Below are 20,618 nucleotides of genomic sequence, written 5' to 3' on the forward strand. Positions count from 1 at the left end.
ATAATGACTTCACATGTGTTTTCTCAAAGTAAAGACTTAGTCAAGCTCGGCTGTGCTTGACTGTTTATTGTTGCCTGCTTGTTTATTGTCATGCAGAAAGCAGAGGAGGTATTAAAGGCAGATTTCGCCCTTATTTTAAAATGTGTTGTCGAAGATTAGAGCTCTCGCCAAACGCTGTGGAAACACTTAATTGATTTCCTTTGGACTGTTTACCTCTACTGTAGCCCTCCTGGAGACTCGCACGCGCGCGCGCGTACAGAGTACATCCCTGGCCCCATTTACGCCAACACAGGCCTGCCAAGAGCCTCATTAGTATTCACAGCAGTGGCATTTGCCAGCCCGAGCGTTGCTGTGGTGATGCTGCCCACACAAGTGATGATAAATGGTGCTTTCAGCTTCTCTGCCTTCCATAGAGCAGAGCAGGGAGCTGAGGAGTTGCTGGCTGGGACCCAGCTCTAGCTCCGACTATAGCAAGGCCTCATCCCCAACGCTCGGCAACCGATGCATGACAACACGAGCTCAGGGCTGCTTTAAGGCTTTGGGTGCTGGGGAGTGGTGGGTAAGAGGGACTGGGTGCCGTGTGGGTTGTGCAGATTTGTTTTTTTTTGTTGTTGTTTTTTCAGTGGGAATGTGTATGTGTGTATCTGCATGTGTGTCTGCTGGGAGAGGATGAGGAGGGGTGCATGTTAGGAAGAAGTGTGTGCTTGAACTTGTCATTGTTGGCTGAAAAAGTGATGTCAGCTTCAGTGTTTCTCGAGTGTGTTTTGTTTCTGCCTGTTTTCACTTCTGTGATAATCTGATGTCAACTCAGTGGCATAAAACTTGTGACTTAAAAATGCTAAAAAAAAAAAAATGATAATCTTGTTGACTCCTGGGACACTTCTCGGATTATTGTGGAAGAAATAATTACACTGAATTAAAGTTTGAATACAGTTAAACTATTCGGGAAAAAACACCAACTTTAATTTTTCTTTGAAACGAAGTATGTCAATAAACGGCAATGACAAACACACCTAAATATTTATTTTAAAAAGCATTTCATATTCACTTTTTTAAATTGAAAAATAATTTTAAAATGCTACGGCTTATTCTTAGAAAAAAAATAGTTTTTAAAACATTATTTCAATCGACCTTTCTTTTCCTATACACTTGAACAAACTAATTTCGTTAATTAAAAAAAAAAATCCAATCAATGACTCATTCTGTCCGTTAAACATTTTTGAAGCCACTGCAGCCATCAACTCCCACTCATCCTCCTCCCACACACTGTTTCTTTTACCGCAGGTTTCACTGTGAAGGCTGTTTGAGCCTTAAATCTGCACGGACTGAGGAAGGGTTAAGGTATCCGACTACACTTGCTTCCACAACTCCCCCACCCCTGAGAGCCCTGCATTCAGATGTGGTAGCAATGAAGACGAGAAGCCAGAGCAGAAATCCCCCTGATCCTTGTTAAACACTGGGAGACCGTGTTATTCCCACATTACGGTGCAGCGGTACATAGAGCATTAGTGCCAGGCTGATTTGAAATCATATGGTGTCTTACTGAAAAGAGTGTCAATGAAGGTGGATGGTGTCTTCGCTTTACTGTCTGAGTGCTAAATAAAGGTCTACGCAAAGCATGTTTGATAAATGTATTTTATCTATTGATCCGTTTTTGACTTTTATGAATTCTTGAAAGTATTTTGCTAATGTTTTTTGCACAGAAGCCTATTCATGATCAGATTTTGTGGTGGTATTTCAACAGAAATATTTAATGCTTTGTTGGACAAAAATGTCACAACAACATTGTGTCAATAATGCAATTATTAATATTTTTGTTAGTCAAGGCTTCAAAATGAAATCAATAACAACTTTTAAAAGGAATAAACACAATATTTTTTTCACTTCAACTTTTATAGTGAAATGTTTTTTGCACCAAACTTTTAGCAATATTTTGCTCTTCATTTACTTTTCTCCTGTCGGTGAAGTTGACTTCTAATAGTGAGGATGTATCATAAAATTACACTTTTTCTTCCACCCTCCTTTACTGAACTTGGTGATGACCGCCCCCTTCAAAAGATGGCCTGACTCTTCCAGAATCAAGCCTGATTACCCATCTCTAGGACACTAAGACGTGCCCAACTTCAAAAGAAGCAGAGACAATCACGGGTGGGGTGGTGTATTGTGGTGAAGAGGTGAGAGAGCCGCGTTGGCTCGGGCCAGACTGAACTGTCTCAGCCAGGGGGCCGGGGCTATTAAAAGATAAATGTATTTCTCTGTTGCATTATTCATGATGTGAGGGGAGCTTAGTATAGCAGTGACTCCCTTCTCTGCCTCATCAGGGCAGAGGCCCCCCTAGTGCACCCGCTGCACCTACACCCTTATGCAAGAGAGGGTGGGTGCAGAGGGGGTGATAGGGGCAGCAGCTGTAGAACAGAGAGGATGAGATAGAAAGATAATGCAACAGCATGTATGCCCACGCACGCATATTAAATATATCTTTGCATGTAAACCTAAATAAACCTGAATGAAGACAACTGCAGTCAATAATTAATTTGTATGTCTACACTTTGCACATTTGCTATAAAATCTTTTACAAGTGTTTTTGTTCCTCCATTTTCATGGTAATCTTATGCACACACACAAACCTGGAAGGAGCATCAGACTCTGGTGCTGAACAACCTCTCAGCCGCTCATTAAGTAAAGCATTTGTGCAAATACTTTGGAGACATATTGGCCTTCTATATTAGAGTGAATGGCAAAGTGAGCTATTGTCCAGCTCATCTCTGATCTGCAGGAAAAGCCTGACCCTGATGTCATTCGTTTGGAGATGAGTCTCTGCTGAGGAAAGCCAAACAAATAGAGGAGAGTGCCAAATATTAGGATCAACACATAGATCTTGGGTATAAGATGAAATTTAATACATGAATTAATCAGCAGATTTTATTTACAAATTTCTTTCAATACAGTCAAATGTAATGCTCATCACTCCATGCTAAATACAATCACTCCAAAAAAAGGTCAAGCTAAGTCATTAAAGTAATGCATTAACCTGTAGAATAAAAAATTATATGAAATGTGGACCTGTGGATATGCAGTCATGAGGAGGAAACACCAGCAACATAAATAATCAATATATGAATATAATAATTCCAAAACACATAAAACGAACATTTTACCCTTTTAAGACTAAAACAAATAAAAACCTCTGAACACATTTGATACACTTAAACCAAAATTTTTATTTGAATTTACAAAAAGACGTACAGGCTTGTTTTAAGTGGGACATTATACCATGTAAGAAATAAATTTAACATCACCTGATGTTTGTTTGTTTTGTTTTTTTTTACCTTTTTCATGTCATAATTGATAAATTGGGATGATCTGATTATCTTACTTCAAAAACAAATTGGGTATTCATGCAGCATAATGCATTTATAAAGAGAATGTTCAAAATACATTTGGAAATAACTTGATGTTTCAGATTTTGGGTTAACCAAAGGATAACTGGACAAAGCCAACAAATAAAATGGCATTTCATTGATGAAGTCTCACATTGAAAAAAATAATGATGTTATTATGAAACCTAATATGCAATAGAACCAGATAGAACCAACAGAACCAGAATTTTATCAACAAGAGGTAAAATTTGGACAAAATCATTAGAAAAAATAGCCTAGTAAAAACATGGTTTTATTACTTACGTAACATAAAATCATGTTATTTTGTTAGATATTATTCCTTACATCATCTTATATTTTTCTGAAATATAAGATTTTCAGTTGTAAAACTGATTAAAAAAAATAAGATATCTGTACATTGTAAATGAAAAAGAAAATACCTGTTTATATTTTAATCAAATGCTTTCCAAATTGTGTCATAATTACCTATAATTGAGCTCACACTGTGCAATTTATCTGTCTATTGCCAGGATCTATTTTCTGTAGTTAAATCCCACTGATAAAGAAAATTTCCCATTTATTTGCTGAAAACGATTAAAAAGCTCAAATTTAAAACTTTTTAATTGCATATAAATACTTTTATTTCATTGGATGGTGATTTCAAGAAGTACTTTAATTAAGCTTTGATTTTTATCAGCCATTTTAATTACAATGTAATTCCTCTTGTGTCCATCAAAAGGTGCTTTTTCCCTCAGCACAAGTGCTGCCCTTTTCTTATACGTACAAATCGGAGATACATTATGCCGGCATTAAATGCACACTAAAGCTCGGGAGGTCAGGACAATGTCTGTGGCGGAGTGGAGGGTGGTCTGAACACATCGGTACTCATGACTCCATGCTGGGATCATTTGTCTCCAGACAAGAGGGCACAAGGGTGGGAAAAAAAGAGTCTAGGATTGCGGTGAGGTGTGTGTATTGAAATGTTTGTGTGTGTTTTGGTCTGATGAGTGTGTTTTATCTGTTTCTCTGTTCTGTTTATGTGGATCACAATTCTTGCTTTGCAACTTTACGCACACACCGCTTCGAATTAGACACAAGAAACAAAAAAGGGCTTCATATTTGCGCTTGTATGTCAAGGATTACTTGTTCTATTGAATGCAGCCCCCCCTCCCCCCTCTATTATCTGCTTATCACTCTCTGCGCTCTTTAATCTCTTTCTTGTCCCTGCTCAATGGCTTCCTCTCACTGTCTCCCCGTCACAAACGTAGCCTTTCTCCCCTTCTATTTTTTAACACTTACAAAACTGAAAGGACTCGGCCTGGACCGGGCCACCTGGAAGCACCAGTGGAGCTTTCTCCCAGGGCCTGGCTCCCTGCCACCAGCCAGCTGTAGCATTGTGAGTGGCCCATCTCAGTTAATTCCATGCATTGCAATTGTTGCCAGGCACTGTTTACAGCTACCTCCTAGTCCGCCTGGGTAGCCTCTCCGATTGTCCTGGGGCCTCCCTTGTTTAATACTGTTTTGCAAGTTATTAAGCCCTGGAAGTCCATTAATCACAGTTCACAGGCTGTGTAAGCCCACACAAGGCAGGCAGAGGTGGGGGATGGGGAGGCACACTCGCTATCCTCAATGGGCTTAGACGGTGGTCCATTCAGATCCCTAACGAGATCATTACCACTAACTAAATACAAACCTGACCCCACGACCTGCTGGGAAATTACGTAGAAGCTCCCTGGTGCAAGACATTAATACAACCCCCCGCATCCCCACCCAACACCTCCATCTCTATCTCCACCCCTCCCATTTTCCTGCAACAGTGCGTAAACGCCCACCCCCAAAGTCTCCCAATGCAACCCAACCCTACTCTACATCCCCACCCCCTTTCTTGTCCTTTCTCACTTTCTTTCCAATGGATAGAAAACTAAACCTGTCATCAAAAGATCCCTAATCACTGCTGTGATTGTGGTAAACCAAGCCTGACAGACATTTCACTGAGGCCTCAATGGCTACATCAGTGCCACCTCCCCAAGCCAGTCCCCCACCTCCTCCCTTCTTTCTCTCGCTTTCTCTTATTCCCCACTGCTCTCTCTTTTCACCAGGCCTCTGGCCAATGAGCAGCAAACACCCGGGGGCTTTTCAGATTACTTGACACACTGTGTCCACTTTTGGGAGGGAGACCACCTGGTAAGCTCATTTTAATACAAAACCAGTTCGGTCTCCGCTCTCTTTTTCCTCCACTCCTCTAATTCTGCCTCTCAAGCCAAGCTACCACCATGCCTTCTGTCTAATCCAGTGACCCCCACAGAACATTCCGGTTTTACACTCCTCGGAAGACGCTGGATTTGGGCGGATTACATGCTTCCAGTTCTGTTTGGAAGCACCTGTGACTGAAAGTGGATGGAGGGACCAAAGCGAAAGTGAAATAACAAGTTTCCCTCCTTTTCTGTCAATGTTTCACTTTCTCTTTTTTTCATATTTTTTCTCTCCCATTCTTGATGCCCATCTCCAACTTTCCCCCCGTGCAAAACTTATTAGACTTTCAGTCATATCAGCATGGTGCTGAGTAGCCAAAGAAGGAGGGGGTTAGGCGGTATGACAGGGAGGGAGTGGGTTATGTGGGTGGAAAGAGAGGTTGCTTGGGGGTTTGCGCTGACTTTCACTTCAGCCCCTCAGCTTATGTTAAGATGTTGTCACTTTCACCATCTCAAGTGTTGCCACTTCAGATCCTGGAGCTTAGTGTTTGCAGTGGTTTGAAAGGTGGAAGGGGGGTCGAAGGAGGAAGTCTGAAAAGATTTCCATTTTTAAGCATTTGTCACACAGTTGCTGGACTACATTCACTGACCCCTTTTTTTAATGTTTCCAAACTTCCTGTCTCCTTTTTGCTCCTTTCGTGTGTCCCCCTTTTTTTTTCAGCCTCTCTTCAACTTACTCAAGAACTCTTTAAAGCAGCATTTCCGCCCTGAATTCTCCTGCCAAGTTGATGAATTGCATCTCACAGCCTGTTCGGTTTTGTGCGTTCTTAATTGTTTCACTCTTCTTCCTTCTATTTTTTCCTATAATGTCATTACGCTTGCTTGGTTCATGCAGTTGTACATGTGCATAATTTAAATTAGAAGTAATATCCTCCACTTTAATCCTTGATAAGATCTCAATTGTCCCATGATATGAAATGGAGATGCAGCGACAACCAGGGCGAAATTAAATTGAAATATTAATTTACCTGGATATCATCCTTCAGCGAAATGTAATCACTGACTGAATGGCTGGGCACCCCAGGAAATTCTTAATTGGCTCGTAATGATTTTATGTTGCATTTGCTTAAGTGTACATTACTCAGATAAAGTTAAATCAGTACTTTTATCTTTGCTTCGAAGGAGTCAGACCTGTCTTCCAGTCTTTCAAAGGAAAACACAAGCTTGATGAACAGTTTTCTAGGCTTTCTGGAAGTCTTTTAAAGTTTTTATTTAGACTTTGATTTGTTTTTGTGTTTGTTTGTTATTGTTTTGTTTTGTTTTTTGTTTTTTTTTTTGCTGGTATTTTTGGTTTGGATTATTCCTAGTCCAGTCCCTATGCCTAGACTGTGGAAACCAAAAAATTTAAACAATGTGACAGACTGCTATAAAGAATCAAATTTTTGTAAAGTGAGAGAAAATAGATAAATGCATTTCAAAAGACTAAACCTGAAAAATGCAGTGTGCATATGTAATCATCCCTGCGGAGTAAAGACTTTGTCAAACCACTTTGCACTGTTGTTGCAGCTCCAAGCCTCTTACAGTCATCCTCAACTATTTGAGCACATCTAGAGAGCAGATTTTTTTTTTCCCATTGCTTCTTTGAAAAACCAGCTCACACTCAGTATCATTGAATAGAGAATTTTATGAATGGATATCGAATGGACTTATGTTTGAACTTTGACTATATATATACAGTATATATATATATATATATATATATATATATATATATATATATATATATATATATATATATATATATATAAAAATTCCCTTCTCACCCACCGCGGGTGGTTCTTATCCTCTGAGCTCGGGTCCTCTACCAGAGGCCTGGGAGCTTGAGGGTTCTGCGCAGTATCTTGGCTGTGCCAAGGACTGCACATTTCTGGACTCAGATGTCTGATGTTGTTCCTGGGATCTGTTGTAGCCATTGGTCCAGTTTGGGGGTGACTGCCCCGAGGGCCCCGATGACCACAGGCACCACTGTGGTCTTCACCTTCCAGGTCCTCTCCAGTTCCCCCCCCCCACACACACATATATATATATATATATATATATATATATATATATGTGTGTGTGTGTGGGGGGGGGGGGGGGGGAGGTGTGGGGGGGGGAGGGTGTGTGTGTATGTTTACATAAATGAAGGAGGATTTTAATCTTTTGAACAGTGAAGTAGATACATACAGATCCCTCATACCTGATAAATATGTAGTATTTACAAATCAAAACATAGCCAATATACACACATGAATGCACTTGTATTTTCAAATTACCCACTCTGGAAAACACAACTACAAATACAAAATTACTCAGAGAACCTCACAGCACCAGGCTAGTAGTTGAGTGTCTACCTGGCACTGCATTGATTGTTCCTCAACACTGACCAATTGTAAGCTCATAATGATGATCTCTGGCATGACAAGTGATTTTAACCCGCGTGTGGGACGCCCCCGCAGCAAGCCACAGATCAGCTGCCCCACGTAAACAAAAACATTAGGAGAGCGTTCCACATTTAAGAGCATGCTAATTACAGTCATTCCTATCTGAAGTACTTTCTGCTGCAATTTGCTCAGATCACCAAACCTACAATACCTCTCAGGCAAACAAATAAACCCTCCCGCAACAAAGAGATAAAGCAAATAATAAAATGGGCACGGGTGCTATCGGAACTCACTAGGGGCACTGTGTTTGAAGTGGGCTTCAAATAGTATCATACTACTCTACGGTGTGGAATCCTAGAGTTGTTCACATCCCCTGCAAGGAAGAAATAATTATGAGTGCTGTTGGTGATGTGCACAGGAAAACAAATGGTTCATATTCAAATGGCAGAATTGATAAATAGACAACTACTAATACACAATTATAAAGAAGCTATAGCACCTCCCACAATTGTTGGCATATCTGATAACGATGTGTTAAGAAATCTTTTTATTGCAGTAGCATTGAAAAAAATGCAGCGCTTCTCTAACTCCTTGTTTATCATTGTCCTAGCTGTCTGTGGTGGTCAGCCCTCTTCCTTTCAGTTCCAGCTATTTGAATCATTTAAATTATTACAGCGACAAAAGCACCTGCAGTGATTTCCTGATTTGTGAGCATCAACCCTCACCTTTCTCACTTGAATAGCATGTTTCCGATCTTTCCCAAAGTGATGAGCAGCTAAAAGTAAGGGACATACTGTATGTCATGTCATATAAATTTCCCAGGAAAACAGAAAGATAGATGATCAGTTGAAAATTCTGTAAAACTGTAGTCAACTACAGATGTAGTAAATTGCAGTGATACTTTGATTACATACTTTTTTTTTACAGGTCTTGTTTGATCATTTCAAAACGAACAACACTGTAAAAAAAATATTGGAGTGCTGGTTAGCTCAATTAGTAGACCTCTACACACTTATCCGGAGTACAATTTGACATCTCAGGCTATTCTATGTCTGTTCACTGTTCAATAAAGGCCACTACAGTATAAAAAAATCTTTAAAAATCAAAAAATGTTTCTTAATTTGGGTCGTTTTTCATTGAAATAATGGACCTTTCTGGTTTTCTCAGTGAGGAGTTTTGGTTCTGCAAGAAAAAAATATTTAGCAACTTCTTACACACATTTAGAAAGAGTGAAAAATGTAGTGTAGCTTTAGCATAAAGACCTAATAAATAACTAAATAAAATGACAAAAATGTTTCTGATATGAGATGATGCTATTGCAATAAAAGCTGAATTTACTGTGAGGCTTTATGTTACCACAGGTATGTGGTAATATATGAGAACTGTTTTGTTTTGCATTAGATCGTCCATGTTGTTTTGCATTAAGACAAAGTTTTTTTTGTCACAACATAATTCCGTTTTACAAGTTGAATCCAGCTAGCACTTACTCAATTACCAGGTATTATTCAGCATCCCCGAACTAATGTCTGGCTTCAGCCTTGTGCCTTGGCCTGTAAGCAACAGGGCTGATCCACAGCAACAGATGGGAGGTGGAGGGGTAGGTGGGTGGATGTCACTGCAGCCCTCTCCAGCACTCCAGGTGAGTGTGTTTCTCTGGCTGTGGAGGAAATGAAGCAAAAATGATGGAGTGTTTGTTTTCTGACATTTTGTCTCTCTCTGCGGCCTCATCAGGGCTGAGCCTCGCAGACGTCAAGTGTTAATTTAGGGCTCCTGCCGAGCGTGAGCCTGTCAGCGGCAGGGCTCGGAGGAGGGAGGTGAGCTCTTGCAGAAAATGACCCTTCTGGTCTGATTGTCTTCTGGCCTGCAGACTGGCACTGAGAGGAAAAACAAAGACGTGGGGAGAAAGAGAGAGGCGGCTGAGTGCTAATGCACCTAGCAGCAATTAGAGAGGCTTACCTGGCTGTGTGAACACAGTGGGCAAACATATACACACAAAATGTACACACCTTAAAGTGGCTCCGCTACCACCCCTTCTGAAACTTTCCCTTATACACATACACACATAGCTCCTTAGACACACAACACACACACACTCATACTTTCATCTTCATACTCTTAGTGAATGCCCTTCAGCCACCTTTTTGCCCAACGATTAATTGACTTGAGCTCATAATAGTCCATCGCTTTATTGAGTGAAACTTAAACAAAAAGACCAGCCCCTCTAAAGTTTACAGCAGCACATTAACCACAAAGTGAACCATGAAATTGCTTTTTTCCCTCCTGCAGGGTTGTTACTCCAAAATGGTCACTTCCAGTCACAACGAAGCTTCACCAACATTAATATTACATCACAACAAAACATACACAGTGGTGGTTTTTGATATGGCCAATGTGGCTCACCACTCAGGGTGTCATTCTTTCAAAGGGTGGCACAAGATCTCAAAAAAAAGAATTGATTTCAGTTTGGCCCTTAATGAACATTGTTTCAAATTCAGTCACATTCTGTTCCACGGACAGTGCTCCAGAGATCATTTAAATGCATTGTTTATGTACAAGTATATGAAGTTGGTATGTTCAATAATAAGAGTCAAATAGTGGAGCGAACTAACAGAACCTGGCAATTTTTGTCCCAATTCCCGCCGTGTATTGTGTGTTGAGAGTGATCTGGTCCTCTCAGAAGGATGTCAGGGCCACTCTAATCCAAAATCCACATGTTAGATTGTCTTGCCCTTAATTCATAGTGTGTGGAATGTTCCCCAAGGACAAACAAGAATGCAGGCTGATCAATGTTACATGTAACTACAAGCCGATTGATGGAAACACAGGGGTGGATCCAAATCCACAGAAGACAGAACAACTGCCATAGTGCATAGTGCAGAAAGTTCAGTGACAATTGGAGACATCTAGGAGATTTCCCATCTGAAATCTGAGTGTTGGGGAATAAAATTGGCTCGTGTGTGGTGTGTTGCTGCTGCTTTGTGGCTCAAGACCACAGAGTGTACAACCAAACCTGTTATATTTAAGATTTTTAGTCGTTATGTGTGGGGTCTCTCTTTGAAATCTTGCTATGTGAACCAGGCATAAGTCGGTCCATGCTTTTTCCAGTCATGAAGGCAGCTTTCTGGTATTAGAACATGCTGAACCTCAAGACTTTCCTCCGTTGAATTCCTCATTCTTTTGTCAAAAGTTCCCTGAAGTAAAGACAATTATTTAGAATCCAAATTATGCATAAAAGACAATTTGATAAAGTTAAATATATAATCAGCTAAAATAAATCTATAGTTCAGTTTTATAATTGTCTTTTTATTTTATGTTCTCCTTAATCAATCATTGCAACGTATTAGTCTTATTAGTAATGATTAAGTAGTGATTCTACGCGTGACTAAACCCAATATAATATTTTAATTTCCAAGTAAAGTATTAATATTGTGATTCTATAATAAATATATTTTCATAGTATCTTCTTTTCATGCAAGTCTAAAATTCAGGTTCCTTGACAAAGAGAATTTGTCCTTCACACAGAGAGCTATTTAAGTATTTAAAGAAATATACTTTAAACTGATATTTTAACATATATGTATATTTAATGTACCTTACATACTTCTACAATTATTGATCTGCTATTTCCGAGGCCTTATGATTTCTCGACCAACTGGTGCAACCCTTGGATTGTGCATAATCTTTAGTGGGACATTTGTATCCATTCACAATAAAATGCATTAAAACAAGTACTTAAAAATTCTCCGGAGACATGGGAGGAACTGAGCAAGGATAATGTGCAGGCTGCACTAGAGATGCTGCAGGAGGACGGTGAACTGAGGGAATGAGATCTGAGTGGATGTAGACTGAGGAGATTAGGAAAAATGACCAATGAACACAGAAACCAAATCACAGAGATCTAAACATGACACAAAATGATACGATAATTTAAAGTAAATGACCTGTATGTTTATCAAGTCGACAGGACCATACTGCACTTCACATTACATTCACACTTCTTCCTAAAGACAAATATGAAAATAAGAATCTAAAAATTTCACAAAGAATAGAACACAAGTAAAAAGCAACTGTCTCAAGACAAAAGAATGAATAATGTCTGAAACACTACGAGTGAGAAAACAAACAAAAACTAGTAATCACGACTAAAACAATCAAATTACAAAACTGTGACAGAGGTAGATCATATTTAGCACAACTGTATACGCCTGTGACTTTTGATATGAGCCACATGTCCAATTGCCCTGGAAGGCATTTGAAAGGGTAGTCCTTGTGCATCAGATTAAAAAAATTAATATATAATTTATCTGGCAAGTGTGCCATGAGCAAGTTTTCTATTGCTTTGTGCATATCCAGTTAATGGGGAGTTTCTACCCACCTTGATTGAGTTACTTGCTGTGGAGAATAAGGAGGTTAGGTTGCTGCACTGCATTTTATTCCACCCCAGAACCTCAGATCATTTTTTTGCCCCTTAAGGAAGTGGACAGAAAGAGGTTTTTACCCAATTAATGCGAGCTCTGGGGCTTGCCCAGATCCGCATTAATTCAAGAACTGCCATTGAACCCATGAGTGCAGTCCAGGCAATTGCTAACAAAAAGCCCAGTGGTTTTGTTTTAAAAAAAAAAAGTCAAGTCAATGAAGTTCGACATGTGATAAAGAGGATTTAGAGGAATGTTAAACAGACAGGAAAGGTTAATTCTGTAATTATTTCAGTGCGGAAAAATAAATACTGTAGCCATTGCCACATCCGTCATCTCCTAATTCACTCTGAAATTCATTTTCTTTTCATTTTTTTTCACTCCACCTTGCCCAATTCAATCACTCAAGTTCATCTGTCTGTGTTATGCAAATCTGAGCTGCTGAGACTGAACCCATCAGCCTCTCCGTTCAGCTCACGAGCGAAGGGGCTGATAGAAAAGATGAATTCTTCCGTTTCAATGTGCTTCCCTGTTTTCACCCAGTTGCGCAGTATCAAGGCTAGCTTTTTATATTTTAGCCAATTGCACGGTGCCTGTCGGATTGTCGAAGGCATGAATAAGGAGGAGGATTCGCTCTCTGTCACTCTCTTTCTACCTCTGCAGTGAAGCGAGGTCTGTGTTGAAGTCAAGGACAATGTATACTGGGTAAGATCGTTTTGACAAGGTGAGCAGAGACAGATGTTTTATTTTTTATTCTTGAGGGGGAAAAAAGGCCAAGAAATGCTTTTGTTACTTTTTTATAACCATGTGCAGTTAGCACTGGCACATATGTTAAATAGATTTCACCTCTTGTTTCTGAATGACAATCTGGTTAAAAAGAAGAGCTGAGGCTGATGTCTCCGCTATTATTTAGACTTATCCCTAGGAGTAAGTCCAGGCAGGCAGGGACACAGCAGGTGGCTAATAGACTAGCTCCCGGCAGCCCCCCTGAAGCTTGATGCATTGTGCCGAGGCCTTGTAAACTTCACGCACATTAAAGATCACATGCCACAATTTCACAGTACAGCAGGGGGACCAGGCCCCCGCCATCCTTTGCCCCCATTTGGCCAGTGATGGATAGTGTTGACAGTTACAAGCCGAGTACCAAGTGGAGCAATGCATAGGTCAAGGTTGAAGCTGCCGGTGTGGTCTGGGTGACAATGAAAGGTCTCCATGGTTGAAGCATGCTCCACAAACTATGCAGCGTGTTAGCACTTTGTTCATTTAAAGCCAAAGCTTTGTTTCCCTGCCAGAGTCATTTACCACATATCAAGGCATAATTGACAAAAGAAAAACTGCTTACAAATGTGTAGCAGAAAACTTGTCATGTTTAGAACATTTATAATGCTACACATGTTGTGCATTAAAAAACAAACTTTAATATATTTTCTTAGCACGTTATGCGACAGACCAAAATCAAAGTAGTGCATATTTATGAAGTTTAACAAACAATTGCTTTCTTTAACACAACTAGATTTCCCAGTTTTTATCAATTTGCTGACTTACCTATTTTTTCAGTAAGTTTTCTTTTTTCCAGACTTGACCCAAACTGAAAGAACAGCATAAATGAGAGAAGCAGCCTAGAGGCCCATGTGGATCTGCAGCGATCCACCGCTCAGGTGGAAAAATCTGTTGACAGGACAACAATATGGATACTCAGCAACCACTGTATGTTAGTAGCTGTCTGTGTAGCACTGATCATAAACCAGTGACTGCTGCCACAGTGTCCTGCAGAAGGGTTTTTTTTCCCAATACAGCACTTCAGGATGAAGACATTTCTCCTGTCATTTTCCTCCAGTACTTCAGTGTAATTCTTTTTTTTCTCCTCTCCCCTCCATTTTTTCCCCAGCGACTGCAGTATGTGGCAGTCTGAATTGTGTGTTATTACCCAGCAGGAGACAATATCATTACCACATATTTGCTGTCAAGGGTCTGCAAAGAATGGTGCTGTCTCGGGCCTCAGTGATCTAACAGCCTCACACAGGGCTCCAGAATTACCCACTCCTGGCTTGGGGAAGTCAAACACTACCAGTTAGAGAAGGGAGTGAACAAAAGAGAGATAACCCACCTATCCACCCACCGCCATACACAAACGCAAGCAACCCCTTTCTCGTCAAGATAGAACGGGACACACCTCCTCCGTGCCAAACAGAGGATGCTATTCCCCGAACGCCTCGATAGAAATATATGTTTGGCTCAAGTGCTGAATGATAGAAGACTGCAAGTTAGATTTGGTCCTGGCAGTGTGTCATTTCAGATAAATAGACAATTTGTAATCTCTCAGGTGTACTATTGGGGAAGGATGAGTTGCTGATAATTACCGGCACTCATATCAACTTTTTTCCTTGATGCATGTGAAACCTGCACGCTCAAACTCAGACAATATGAAGCGTGCCAGTGTGCAGAGACTGTCACATTGCTTTCCTTTTTTTTTTCTTTTCGTTTTCTTAACGTATCAGATTGTGACGTGAGGTTAAAGCAATTGAAAGAGTTCATATGGATGTGTCATGTAATGTGTTAGGAAAATAACTTCAGAATAGACAAACAATCCTCCTTTCATGAAAACTGCTATTCAGACTTTGTAACAATGTCTTTCTCATAAGACAAATAGAATTGCTATCATTTCTGTTGACAGCGTGCAACAAACAGACCAACAGTTTATGCATACTGAGTGACAAAGCCATCTATTTTCTTCGTGAAAAAAACAGGCAATACACACTTTGGCAATTGAACCGCAAATGAGGAGTGAAAAATTCTAACTTTTCTCCCCCGCCAACCGCCATCATTTATACAAGTCATAGAAATATTTGATTGCTCTTGCATATCTCCGTGCGCTTAAGGAGGCAGCCAACCAATACGTGGCCGCGCAAACAAAGCCCAGGACTCTATATGAGCCTATCATTTAGGAATCCGGGCCAATCAAGCTTGCAAACAATCAGGAGGGGAGAGAGGGAAAGGAACTGGGTGAGAGCTTCTTCTAGCAGCACTTTGAAGGTGTTAGCAGAGGCCCTTATTTAAGGTGAGATGTGGCTGTGCCTCCTTGATACACCTCTGCACTGAAACAAGGCGAGAGTACTTGAATTTTTCACAATACCAGCCAGCTTTCTGAGGACGACACATTCATATTCATGAATTAAGAATCTGTAATGTTAATTATGAGGATGCTGCTACTTCATAGGAGAAGGGATGTTTGAAACTTTCAAACTATTAAAACAACAATGTGCTTCGAAGTTTAGTTTCACCTTTGGTTTTCTATAATTACAAGGTCACTATTTATGTACTATGGTTTGCAGCATGTTTTATGTCCCTTGAACTTTTTCATATTTTGGGGGTATGTCTTTGTGCATTTTGCACATCTGTACATCAACATTACTTCCCCTATTTTTTTTTTTTTTTTTTTTTTTTGCAACGTAGCTCAAGTTCACTTTTGATGGAGGGCAGCTGTGAACATTAATTTCCAAGCTATTTTGTTATTTTCCTGCTGGAACTGTCCACCAGTTCTCAAAAGTTATGTATCCTTTGACACATTGTCTTTCAGAATTGCCCTGTACTTCGCTCCCTTCATCTTCCCATTAACTCTGGCCATGCCTTGTGCCTCCTGACAAATAAGAATTCCCACATCATTATAAAACCTCTACCATGTTTCAAAGTTGTGATGGTGTGCTTAGGATAATGTGAATTAGTTTTCCTCCACATGTAGTGCAATTTAGTTTTAGCTTCATCTGACAATAGCACCTCCTTCCACCTGTCTTGTGGTGTCCAAAATTAGTAACTGTCTCGTTAAAAGATCGTCTAACACGAGGAGTGGATCTATACAACACTTCTAGAATTACCATGAGCCTCACAACAGCTTGTCCTATAAATGCTCTTCTTGCTGAGCCTGCAACTTTAGGATAGCCATTTCTCAGGTGTGAAGTTGGACAATATTTTTTTCTATTGTCAGACAGAGAATTGAACAGTAGCACATATGTTCAAAGCTTACAATATTGTTTTATAATCTGAAAAATCTAATCCTGCTTTACAACTATTTCACAACATAGTATCTGACTTGTCTGTGTGGTCTGTGATTATTGGTCTGCATGGTGCTATTTGTTCTCCAGTGATAAACTTGGCTGATTGACTCGATTGATTGTTTTTGTTGCTTTATATTTCATTTGTTCGTTTAGATTTTGTTTAGGGTTATGAGAGTAGAGATGATTTAATGCAAATGCATGTCAGACTTTTCAGAGTTTTATGAGTATAATCTATTTCGTCTTGTTTTACAAAACTTTGTTTTGGTTGATCACAGAATTCTAGCTAGATTCGTTGAAGTTTGTGGCTGCAAGGTGAGAACGTTTAGAAACCCTCAAGGGGCATAAATGCTTTTGCAACATTGTAGGCTGCAAAGAAAGAAATTCTTTGTTCTAATTCTTTTTCACCTAAGAAAGAATTAGGTGAGTAAGTGCAAGGTAAGATTTAAATGGTAAGCAACTTTTTTTTAACAAGAGCAGCAAGGACTCACTTACTTTCACTTTATTTAAAGGTGAACCACACAGTAAGCTTACAGAAACTGAATTTGATTTATGCAGTCTTCACGCATTCACCATTCTGCAGGTGATATCCAGGACCTTGCATCAGTCAGATCCTGTATCAGAAGTGATATGAAATCTGAATAGTCACGCCTTACAAACAGAGAGCACTCAAAGACTTTAGCTGATAGGCTGACATGATAACGTTTTGAAATCACTGCCACTAAATTAACCTGATTCTAATAGGATCTGAAGTAGATAACGTGAAAAATTACTGTTTTCTTTTCAAGATGATATACAAAATGGAAAAGCTACAAATTGATTCCTATTTCCTCCCTTGATGGCCTCCCCTCATCTGCGCATTTTCATAATTTGAGATAAGGCGATATGGCATTAATATTCCCCTATCTTATCTTGTCACATCCTGAAATTGTTGGAGAGGATATGATTAGCTGAACAATAGCATGAGAAATGCACTTTGTGAAGGCTATCCAGGTTTTTTTTTTTTTTAAACAATGAGTGGAGAGGCGGAGAATAGTTCTAGAAAGCAGACTCGTTTCTGGATCTTGCTTTGCTGTAGTCGTGGGTTGGACTTTAGCAAGAGCTTACAGGGCAGTAGAATAGCGCCCTGCCAAATGTTATCTTTCATTTGTTATTTATTGATTATATTGAATGGATATTTGATAGAGTACTGCTTTAGACTGCTTCAAGGCCAATTTATGAGGAGCACGACAGTGGCGCAATGGGTAGAGTGCATGACCCATGTAAAGAGGCCTCAGACCTCAACTGTCATGGGTTTGACTTCCAGCCCATTGACCTTTGTCGCATGCTTTCCCCAATCTCTCATAACCCACGTTCCTGTCTGTGAGCATGTTCACAAATATACATTGCACATCATTACAAGTGCCTCTTGTTGCATTTATTGTATCAAACTAATTAATGGTTAACATCTGAAACTTTTTCTCAGATTAACATGTGGGGCAGCAATATTGGACTGCCTCTTTAGGTCTTTGTTTTTGAGTGCCGGGAGTATCAAACTTCAGAGGACAAAAATTAACACCTCATAAGAACAGGCTCCTCACAGATTCTCCAACCTTATTCTTTGTGCTTGTTAAATGTTAGTAACTGTTAAAGTGTTACATAATATGCCTAGAATAGATAATGCAACATTTTAAATCTTTTTTGAAAGAATGAAGACACTTATGGAACTTTTTGAAAGGACAAACATAATGGAAATAATCTAAGTATTCTGTATTTCTGTGGATGACTGAAAAAATATTTAGACTGAAATTATTTAATCAGCGTCAATTCAGACAGATATCAATAGGCATATTGTTATTTGCATGTAAAAGAGCAAAAAGCCTACACTTTTGCAAATCCTGCCTGGCTGGTGTCGAAGTTTAAAGGAACAACTTGCTCAATAGCAGTCAACACTTGCCTGTTTTGAAGAAGAAATTGCTGCAAAGTCAAAGATTTGACTTTGCCAGTTGGCCAAGCTTCCTAAGATAGATCACTTTTGACCAAGTGTCATCCGAGTCATTGTGCGTAATTGAATCTGATCTGTCAACATGACTGGGTTGCATCATTAAGAATTGGTTGATCCTATTTAACTGGAAAGGAGTTTGACCAGTTTGATTGCAAAGTGATCTATATTTGCCATTTGCTGTGAGGTGGTGCAAGGTAAATAAATTCAACTGAAATAAACTAAATTAACATGAACGGACAGTATATACAGACCAGAAGATTTTGGAGATTTGAGCAATGATTAGCACTGTTTAAGCATCATGTAGGAAGCGGGAAGGGAAGAGGGAAGGCAGCGTCAAGCCAATGATGCGGGGAGGACACAAAAAGCGCAGTGTTTAGGACTGGTTAAATGCACCATTAAGCCTTTTAAATTGAACTCCACCCGTCAGAGACTAAAAACAAGTGTGGCTTTCTGGCTTATCAATGGGCACCACTTAGGGGAAACAATACCCTGTTGAGGCCCACCAGTTTCCTCATCAATGAACATCAAAAATGAATAAGGCCTGGTTGTCAGCTTTGTTTTGACTCTGATACTCACAAAGCCCTGCTCAATATCATCCTGGTCGCGGTCCTCCAGGCACTGCAAACAGGTGCGGCCCCTTTTCTCAATGCACCATTTGATGAGACCCCGGATGGGTAGGGGGCTTTGGTCTGCATCCTCCTTAATCCATGGTGCTATATATAAAAAAAAAATTTGAATACAAAAGTTTGTTTGGCCAAAGTCAAAGCCCTGGAGCCTGGGACTCATCCATCTGTCTGCCCAGGCTTCCCCCCTTTTTTGGAAAAAGCTTCAACTCTTTTATGCCTTTTTTGGCCACGACATTAAAGAAGACCCAGGAGGTTCCGATTCCCAGTCATTCCCAGAAGAGAAATACATACAGTTACGGCAGCCTCAATGCAAAGCGTGATAGAAAAGGGAGGGGTAAAAAAAAAATGGAAAAAATGTCAACTGCACACTCTGAGCAGAGAAAACAACTGCCAGCATCTAAACTCTTTCTAATACTTCCACTGCTTCATGGGGAGATTACAGCTCCTCCACTCAGGGACACAGAAAGGCCTTCAGCTTGGCAGAGTGAGAGGAAGAGAGAGAGAGAGGGGGGAAGAGTCAATGTTGAGCATTTTAATCTGGAGTCACAAAGATAAGATGCATTGGCAGATCAATATGTGCTCTATGGTGGCAGCTCCATGAGAACTTGCCTCTCTTTCTGTTTACTGAGAAGACTTTGCTCTCTGTGTCCTATGGCTTCATTTTAACCACAGACCACTGTTATCTGTGGCAACTGTCTCTCTGTGACATCTCACACCGGGGCCACATTTAACCTCCTGAAAAAAAAATACATAGTGAATATCTAAATAAGATCGGCTGTGAAATTTGTCTCGATAAATCTCTCCAGGAATCAGCTGGTTTGAATATTTCACATCCCGTCAGTCCTCGGCTAGCTCACGGGGGGCGAGGCAGGTCTGATAAGGGATATTCAGAGGAGTGATTAGATAAAAAAGAAAGCTAAATTCTTTCTCTCGACTGTGGGAGATGCATAGCAATGGTTTTTCCACTCTGCAGTGTCTGTGTGACTGAAGTTAAGAGTACAGGCAGCATTCAAAGTGTCACTTTTACTTAATTTGCTCTCCTTTGTGTCATTGCAGCATTCCATCATTCCAACATCATCAGATGAGCTGTTGGTGGTGAGGCATCTTCAAAAAGAAAAAAAAAAACAGATGAAATGAAATTCCTCTGTGCTTTTGAGAGCCTTTTCCAATAAATACAGAAAGACCTTGAACTCCCTTAATTTTCAGCTAAATAAACATCTCCAAAAACATGCCTTCATTTTTTTTTTTAAGAATACACAAGTGGGTTACGACCTGCTGCATTCATTTCTACATCCAGGAGCCTGCATTCCTGCCAATTAAATCCCCGTCCTTCACATTTCGGTTTTGGTTGCTGATGGCTGATGGCTGCATCCTAAATGGATAAAGGGGGGTAAAAAAACAGGTAAGGTATGATTAGGTTTGTTTTCATCCTGGGCAGCAGTTCAAATGTAGCAGTGGCCCTAAGCCAGACGTGGCCCTGACAGACAACACAAAATGGCAGCAAAAATGACAAAAAAAATGTGCATTTGTCCTGTAAAAGACAACTGGA

The 20,618-nt window shown here is 40.0% G+C and overlaps 1 long non-coding RNA gene across 1 annotated transcript; it reads left to right on the top strand.

Moving 5' to 3' along the window:
* The first annotated feature begins 435 nt into the window (after nt 1-435).
* LOC111612289 lies at nt 436-1,619 on the top strand. The gene is made up of 2 exons (XR_002754523.1): nt 436-559; nt 1,285-1,619. It is a non-coding gene; the product is annotated as an uncharacterized LOC111612289 (long non-coding RNA).
* The last annotated feature ends 18,999 nt before the right edge of the window (nt 1,620-20,618 follow it).

Source organism: Xiphophorus maculatus, chromosome 19 (assembly GCF_002775205.1).
Source record: "Xiphophorus maculatus strain JP 163 A chromosome 19, X_maculatus-5.0-male, whole genome shotgun sequence".
NCBI lineage: Eukaryota > Metazoa > Chordata > Actinopteri > Cyprinodontiformes > Poeciliidae > Xiphophorus > Xiphophorus maculatus.